This window comes from Mus musculus, chromosome 15, assembly GCF_000001635.26.
Source record: "Mus musculus strain C57BL/6J chromosome 15, GRCm38.p6 C57BL/6J".
In the NCBI taxonomy this organism is placed as follows: domain Eukaryota; kingdom Metazoa; phylum Chordata; class Mammalia; order Rodentia; family Muridae; genus Mus; species Mus musculus.
The window spans coordinates 8,535,624-8,544,050 of record NC_000081.6 but is presented as its reverse complement, the minus strand read 5'-3'; positions in this window follow the sequence as shown (position 1 = coordinate 8,544,050).

Here is an 8,427-nt window from a genome sequence, read left to right as displayed (position 1 = left end):
TGGGAATCCAGCATCCAACAGCCATCAATGTTAATTTTTCACAAGGTGAAATACTGCCGACTTTTTTAACTACAAGAACGTGATGTGCTATTAAGAGTGGAGATTCTGGTGTCAGTGTACTAGCCTGCTTTCCATTACTACAACAAAAGGCCCGAGGCAGCTATCTACTAAAAGACCCTGCCCTTACCCGAACTGGGTCACCTCCTGTACTGGGTCACATTGGATGACAGGGATGGAATGTGTCTTAGAGCAAGTCACATCTTGAGCCATGAAGCAGAAACAGCTGGATGAGGGCAGGTTGCTCCTTATATAACCACGTCAGAAGTGAAGAACTGCTCTCTAAAGCACGCCCTCCCTCTGCCCCCAGGAGCTAAGAACCTTTCTCTAGACCTCGCCTCTATAGGGTTCTACAGCATATCCGTAGACCACCACCCTGAGAGCATGAGCCTTTGAGGTGACACATACCTACCATAGGAGGGGGCATGGATTTACACCCCAGCTTTGTCACTCTGTGACCACACCTAATGTCCCTGCACTTCATCAGATAGAGTTTAGCAAGTCTGTAAAGCAGGAAAGTGCCTGGGATGTGTTGAGTCTATGGGCCCACCAGCTGTTGTCCATCAGCACGGGTAGGTCCAGCTTTTCTGACTTGGGAAATGTGTTAAAAGGGCAATAGAACTCATACCAGCAATTTTGCATGCCTTTCCATTTCATGAGATGAAAGATACAGCTTTGTAATCCTCTCAATAGGACCAGTGTTCATGGGAATATCTAAAGTGGAAGCTAATGAGTAGAGCTAAGATTTTGCCCTACAAACTGGCCCATAAACACCAACTGACACCATCTTGCCACAAACTCGGTGGCTCGAAACCACAGGACATTTATTTTTTTCCCAGTTCTTGAGACTATAGGCCCCCAAAACAGTTTCACTGGAAGCAAGCAAGGTGGCAGCGAGACCACAGTCTCTTCAGAAACTGTTATGACTCTTCTAGTTTCAGGGAGCTCCGGACACTTCTTGGGGGAAGGGGAGAGAGGGAGGGGAGGGGGAGGGGGACAGGGGGAGGGGGAGGGAGAGGGAAATACATGAGGGCAAACTGGGATTAGCTTTGGATAGATACATCAAGTCATCTGGGCTATGCTCCTAGAAACAGCCTGAGGTCCACAGACAAGCAATTCTTCGCTTCTCCATGAGCTTCTAGAGGCTGCTTTGAGCACACCAGGTGGATCTCCAATTACAATATTTCCCTAGCTTCAGCTTAACAAAGAGAGTTCCAGTTCCCTGTCCCCTCCATGTGCTGTTGTCAGTAAATACACATTTGGTCTTGTGTGAATAAAGACGGATCCTCCAGCCCTGTTTCAGGATCCATCTATCTTGTCCCACTTGTCTGAGACTACTACCCCCACCCCACCCTTGATAGTCTTTCAAACACTTTAGCCAGCTCAGCTTTTGCTAAGAGAAGGAATTTCTGAATTTTCTTATAGGATGAAGTCAGTCCGTCCAAACTGGTTTTCTGGTGCTGCCGAGGAAAGAGGCCACTCTACCTCAGAAGACAAAAACCTGTGTCTCCAGAGATTATCAAATTGTCTCAGAAGGAAAAGGGAAATTTAGAAAACAAAGTCCTGTGCATATAATAATCAGCTCTTTTGTTTTGCTTATTTGCTTCCTTCTAACTGAACAGAACTGGATATTTGAAGGTCAGTAATGGCCGGCAGTGCACTTGGAAGACATTATCCAGGATCCGTGCACAGAAAAGAGCAGAGAGCACTAAAACTATCTAGACGAGCACAGATAGTTCTATATATTGTGAAAAGTGCAAGTCCTAGAATCGTTTGGGTTTTTGTTTTTGTTTTGTTTTGTTTGTTTTTTAAGATTTTTTGTTTATTTTATGTATATGACTACACCGTAGCTGTCTTCAGACACACCAGTAGAGGGCATCAGATCCCTTTACAGATAGTTGTGAGTCACTGTGTGGTTGCTGGGAATTGAACTCAGGACCTCTGGAAGAGCAGTCGGTGCTCTAAACTCCTGAGCCATCTTTCCAGCCTAAATCATTTGTTTTAATCAGCATGAATAATAACGAAAAGGTTTATTATAGACCTTGCAATTTTCCCTTTGAGACAGCGTCTCCTGTAGTATAGGCTACCCTCAACCTGCTGTGTAGCTCACCTTGAACTCCTTATCCTTATCCTACCAAGCCCACCTTTTTTTTTAATCATCATACTCAGACTTTGATATTGAGAAATCTCTGGTCAGTTCTCTTGGACGGTGCGGATGTGTTGCTTTAGATGCAGGCAGATGAAGATCAAGTGCACGTCGATAGAGGATAAAAAGACAGCTGGAGACAGGCAGCCCAAGTCTTACCCGAGAAGCCTAGCGCAACAAAGGCCGGGAAAGAAGTTGGAAAAATCTCAGAGTCCAAGCGGAGTACAAACGAGGCTGAGAAGCAGAAATGATGGGCTGTGGTTTTAGCTCTCCTGCCGGCAAGTCCTGTTGCCTCCGGGTGTAGGTTGCTTCACCTAATGTAGGTCTGCGCCAGGTTCATTGTGGTTCATGGAGGAAAATTCCAGAAGCACCCAACTTCAGATGACTGTGGAGAACTGTTTATTTCAAATCTTCTACCCTCGCCATCTCAGAAATAGAAACTTCCTGGGAAACAATGGTGGTATATTTTAGGTTACATCTCACCTCCCTTTGCAGAGAATGGATGACTTAAATTAGATAGGAATAATTCCTCATTTGACATTATAAGTCTCTCCTTATTGAAAGATGAGGGGAGCATCTGCCCCTCACCATTTAGTTATCGCCTGTTACATAACAAGCCACACGTTGAATCAAAGCAACAACTTTCTTGTTTCCCATGATTCTGTGAACTGAGAAGAAGTCCTTTTACTATATAGCCGGTATCATCCAGAGGACCTGCAGAGCTGGAAGAGTCACATCACTCAGGGGTCGGCAGGTACGGCTGATAGCTGCCCATTAAGATATGGACTACCAGCTAGGGAATTTAGTTCTCCGTGTGGTCGCCATATACAACTGTAGGGTCTCAAACAAAATCAGTACCTGCACACTGCTCTATTTGCCTCATACAATATATTTTGATCATGGTTTCCACTCCCTCAATACTCTCCCAACCTCCCTACCCACCCAATGTTATGACTCTCTTTCCTTTCCTCCCCACTCTCCCAAAAAGTAAGAACAAAAAGAATTCAAGAAACAACCCACCCTAATAAAATCACAAAACCAAAAACCAACACAAACAGGAAAAAAAAAAACACCAAAAACCCAATAAGACAAAAAGAAAAGTTAAAACAAAGCAAAACAGCCAGGCAGTGGTGGTGCACGCCTTTAATCCCAGCACTAGGGAGGCAGAGGCAGGCGGATCTCTGAGTTCGAGGCCAGCCTGGTCTACAGAGTGAGTTCCAGGACAGCCAGGGCTATACAGAGAAACCCTGACTCGGAAAACCAAAAAGAAAAAAACAAAAGACAAACAAACAAACAAACAAAACCAAAGCAAAGCAAAACAAAAATACCGTTGTTTCTTCTTGCTGATCAACTCCTGGGCACAGGCCCTGCCCTGGGTATGGTTGATATAGCCAGTGAGACTCCATTGGAGAACTGACTTCCCCTCTGCCAGACAGTATCAGAAACTGTGCATCTAAGGCCCAGCCCTGTGTTTTCCGTGTGGCCTCCATCATGTTCTTACCCAAACAAGTCTTCGGGAAGCTCAGATTCGGGAGAGCCAGGAAAATCCATGTTCCTTGATGAGAAAATTCCAAGGCTGATGAAGTGCTGACATGGGAAATGTCAAGTTCTTCTCAAGCCTACAGCAGCTATTTTCCCTCCAAACTTTCCAACAGATAAGAATGCCAAACACCTTCACAGCTGAAGATGCTAGTAGTCACATCACTGACAAGATGCTAGTAGTCACATCACTGACAAGATGCTAGTAGTCACATCACTGACAAGCCTATGTAACCTAAACAATAACAGCCAGCACTTGTTCACCAAAGAGAGGCCATGATAAGAGGACTCACTTCAGAGGCTAGAACGTGATGAAGTTTTCATTGTGTTTACTGTAGCATTTATTTGTGTGTGTGTGTGTGTGTGTGTGTGTGCACTCCAGCCGGTACACGGATGCCTGTGTGGGCCAGAGGACAACTACATGTCTTGTTCCTCTGGAGCTGTCCACTTTGTTTTTTGACACAGTCTTTCTCCGGGACCTGGGGCTCAGGGCTGGGCTAGCCAGCAAGCTTCAGGGATCCTCCTGTCTCTGCTCCCCCAGCTTTGGAACTATAGGCATAAGCTACCACGCTCAGCTTTTTAGGTGGATGTCTGGACTCAAACTCACACTTGCATGGAAAGCATTTAATTGGTTGAGCCATCTCCCTGGGTTAGGGGAAGAGGGAAGAGGGAGGGAGAGAGAGGGTGAGAAAGAAAGAGAACATTTTCTGAACAAATACAGGAATCATCAAGGGACTTTCAGATGTTGGCCAAATTCTCCTGTGGATAGCTTACGACATCATCATAATCTACATCCAATACAAACGGGGTTTTTTTCTTACTTTATTTCTTAACTTTTCATACAATATAGTTTGGTCATATTCACCTTCATTCCTCCAACTCCTTCCATATCCAACATAAATAATGTTTTTTTTTTAAGATTTATTTATGATTATAAATAAGTACACTGTAGTTGTCTTCAAACGCACCAGAAGAGGGCGTCAGATCTCATTATGGATGGTTATGAGCCACCATGTGGTTGCTGGGATTTGAACTCAGGACCTTCAGAAGAGCAGTCAGTGCTCTTAACCACTGAGCCATCTCACCAGCTCCATAGATAATGGTTTTAATTGAACTGACAGACAGTGGAAATGCAGAAGGAAAACCCTCATGTCAGGTGCCCCACACAGACTGGTGATAGCTAAGCAAGTTATCTGTCTTACTGTCAATCCACCATGACATAAGGAGACTATACCAGAATCTAAAACAACACACACACACACACACACACACACACTCAGAGAGAGAGAGACAAAGACAGAGACACAGAGAGAGACATAGAGAGAGACAGAGTGAGACAGAGAGAGACAGAGACTAAGAAAGTTAAAAAACTAAGCTGACCTACACTAACCAGTCTGAACAGTGCCATGGTTGATTTGCGTGCAGGAGCGAGTTTCTTATCTACTCTGTGATCACTAAGAACAGTTCACAAATCTGTAGCTAGCCCTCAGGCTACACAGACAAGCAGGATACAGAGGCTAGGCAACAGGCAGACATTAGATGACGTATCAAAGAAAGCCTATGGATTTCTGAATCTCACTGTTGACTCAGGAAGTGCTTCCTTCGCACCTAATTGTGCACGAATTAGACTAAGTTTTGATTCCTTTGAGACAGTCCCTGAACAATACTGATTATTTGTAGGTATGATTGTTTATGCTTTTAAAGGTAAGTATCTGTTTATTTTAACTATTAATTTGAAATCTGCTCCCAAGTGAAAAAGTAGTAACTCTAAGTAAAAGATGATACCAAGTAGAGTCATGTTCTGTCCCTCACCACCTGCAATTGGGTTATTCAAATATACCCAGTAATCCTCAGTCCTTTTTCAAGATATCGAGTAATAATAATTACTAAGTACCTAGGGTATTTTTAAGAAATGCATTCTATTAACAATAGAAACTCGAAGAGAGGAAGAAGGAAAGGAGAGTTTTAGTTTACTATGGCTACTGTAACAAATGATCATAGCCTAGACAGTTTAAACAATGGAAATGTATTTTCTCAGCTATCTAAATGCTAGATCTTGGACAATTCTTTTCCTTAAACATTATAATCTCCCTTGGATAAATTAAAGATAAATCCTTGATATTGTTGGTGATATCTAGCCTTTGGTTTTGGTTAGGTTATACATTGTATTAATTAAATGAACATTTTTTAAAAAAGCTCATTTGTAGTATTATTACCTCTGTCTTTAAAACTTCGAGGAAATGTTGCGTTTGGAGAAAAGTTGGAGAAATGTTTCATTAGGAAAATCTCTTTTCATATTTTACTTCATGGTTTTATGCCATAACTCCAGAGACATATCTACATATTACATCATTCAACCTTATGAAGCTTAAACCCAGCCACTTACAGGATATTGGGAGCTGTACATTCATTAGCATCAGCCAACTCGGGAATATGTACAACCCCTAAAAGAAACCTCATGGCCCTGAGCACAACTCCCTATTCTTGCCACCAACCTTCACAGCCATGAATCTACTTTCTCTCCTCTGGATTTTCTTATTCTGAGCATCTCATATACATAAAGACATATTTGTGTGATACACAGAGACCCTTTCACTTATTACCATTTCAAATTTCATCCATGTTGCCAAAGGCACCAGAGTCACCCCTGATAACTAAAACCATTCTGATACCTAGGTAATGTTTTATTGTATAATTCCTACTTTGATTTTAAGCAACTACTTTTGTTATTATCGAAGTTTATTATTATTATTATTATTATTCTATTTCCTATTAAGACAGAGAAAATCATCTTGAAATTCTGCTTCAAAGCTTTGTGGAGTCTTTATAAGATTTGGTTGTGCTACCTAAAAAATGAAATTTGTTTCCCTATATCCTGTAAGGTCCCAGCTTCTCAGTAGTTGCTATAGTTTGGGTGGTAAATGTCCCCAAAAAGGTTTGGTTGCTAGCCTGGGGTAAGTATTGGGAAATAATGGAACCTTTAAGCAATGGAGCCTGTGTGGAAAGCTAGTTTACAGACTGGCTGTGCTCTCTGTGAGCCATGGTCACTCATGGTTAGCTCACAACCAAAACATCTTTTTGCCTATTCGGCGAGAGCTGTGTTTTACACTAGCACTTTGAAAGGAATATTAGGACTTCAGCCCCCTCTTCTCTCTTACTCCCCAGCATCCTCGAAGTGAACAGGGTGTGCTCCCCCTGTGCTGCTCTGTGCTACCACAGACCCAAGGAACCCGGTCAAGTGGCCATGGACTGAAACTCTGGGATTTATGAGCTGGAATAAATCTTTGCTTCTCATCAATTCTGTCTTAGTTAGGGTTTGACTGCTGTGAACAGACACCATGACCAAGGCAACTCTTATAAAGGACAGCATTTAATTGGGGCTGGCTTACAGGTTCAGAGGTTCAGTCCATTATCATCAAGGCGGGAGGGAGCATGGCAGTGTCCAGGCAAGCCTGGGGCTGAAGGAGCTGAGAGTTCTACATCTTCATCCAGGGAGCTAGGATGAGGGTCTCAAAGCCCCGCCCACAGTGACACACTTACTTCAACAAGGCCACACCTCCAAATAGTGCCATTCCCTGGACCAAGCATATTCAAACCATCACAAATTCTTTCTCCCGGGTGATTTGTCCCAGTGATGGAAAGCTAACAGTCTCTAGTCCCAGGATTATTTCCTTTAATAAAGGATGATGTGCAGACACGTGCTTCAATTTTATCTAAACTGAACATATTTTCTTGCCAAATGTAGAAATTTTGAATGTCTTTTGTTCTTCAATCCTTTTCAAAGGGATCAAAATTCATACACGAACAAGATTGTAAACAATAAGGGTTATCGACAAACAACAAAGCCAGAGTGGCTGTGAAAATATCCAGCTCTTCTAAAAATTACATTTTGAGAGATAAGTACCCACATCACTTCGTCATACTTCGGAAATAAAGAAAGAAGTGTGTTCAGTCCTTGGCTTTTAATGAGGGAGGAACTTATTCATGCAAATGCGCACACAGTTAATGTGCGCCACTTGTATTTGTGAACACATCTGGCTCAAAAACAGAAGAACCCAGTAGGCTGACCCACCTGCAAATTCCCTAATCTCCACACAAGAAAAAGACAAGCCACACCCATTACCCTCAAAAACAAATTCTGTTTTGCATCTGGTATAGCCGAGCTTGGGAAGGCCTGCCAGTTATCAGCCCATTGTGGATTCTCACTCCAGAATGCCTCTTCATTCAATTCACAGAGGACTCTGAGTGTGGGAGTTGAGAATGTAGATGTCAGAGTTATTAATCCATCATTGTATATTTTATAGCTGGGGGTGGGGAGAAGATGAAGAACAGCTGGGTAAGAAGTAAATAAGCATAGCACATCTGTGTGTATATAAATGAAAAAAAAGGGGGGGGGGCTTGATGCATTAGACAACAATGGCCAACCGTAGTAGTAGGATGCCTTTGTGAGACACACATAGACGATAAAATCAGTGAAGTTTCTGGGCATCCTGAACATTGGAATATGCTAGAATATCGTCCCCCAAGGATGTTGCGCTTTTCCCCCTTCCCTAAAAAAATAAGACAAACCATAACATGCTTTTTAAGATTTAGCAGAAATTTTTAAATCATTTGATTCCTGCACATTACCTACATAGCGAGGAGAAGAGGTATTCCCTATCTGTTCTTAGTAGTGTAAGAGTATC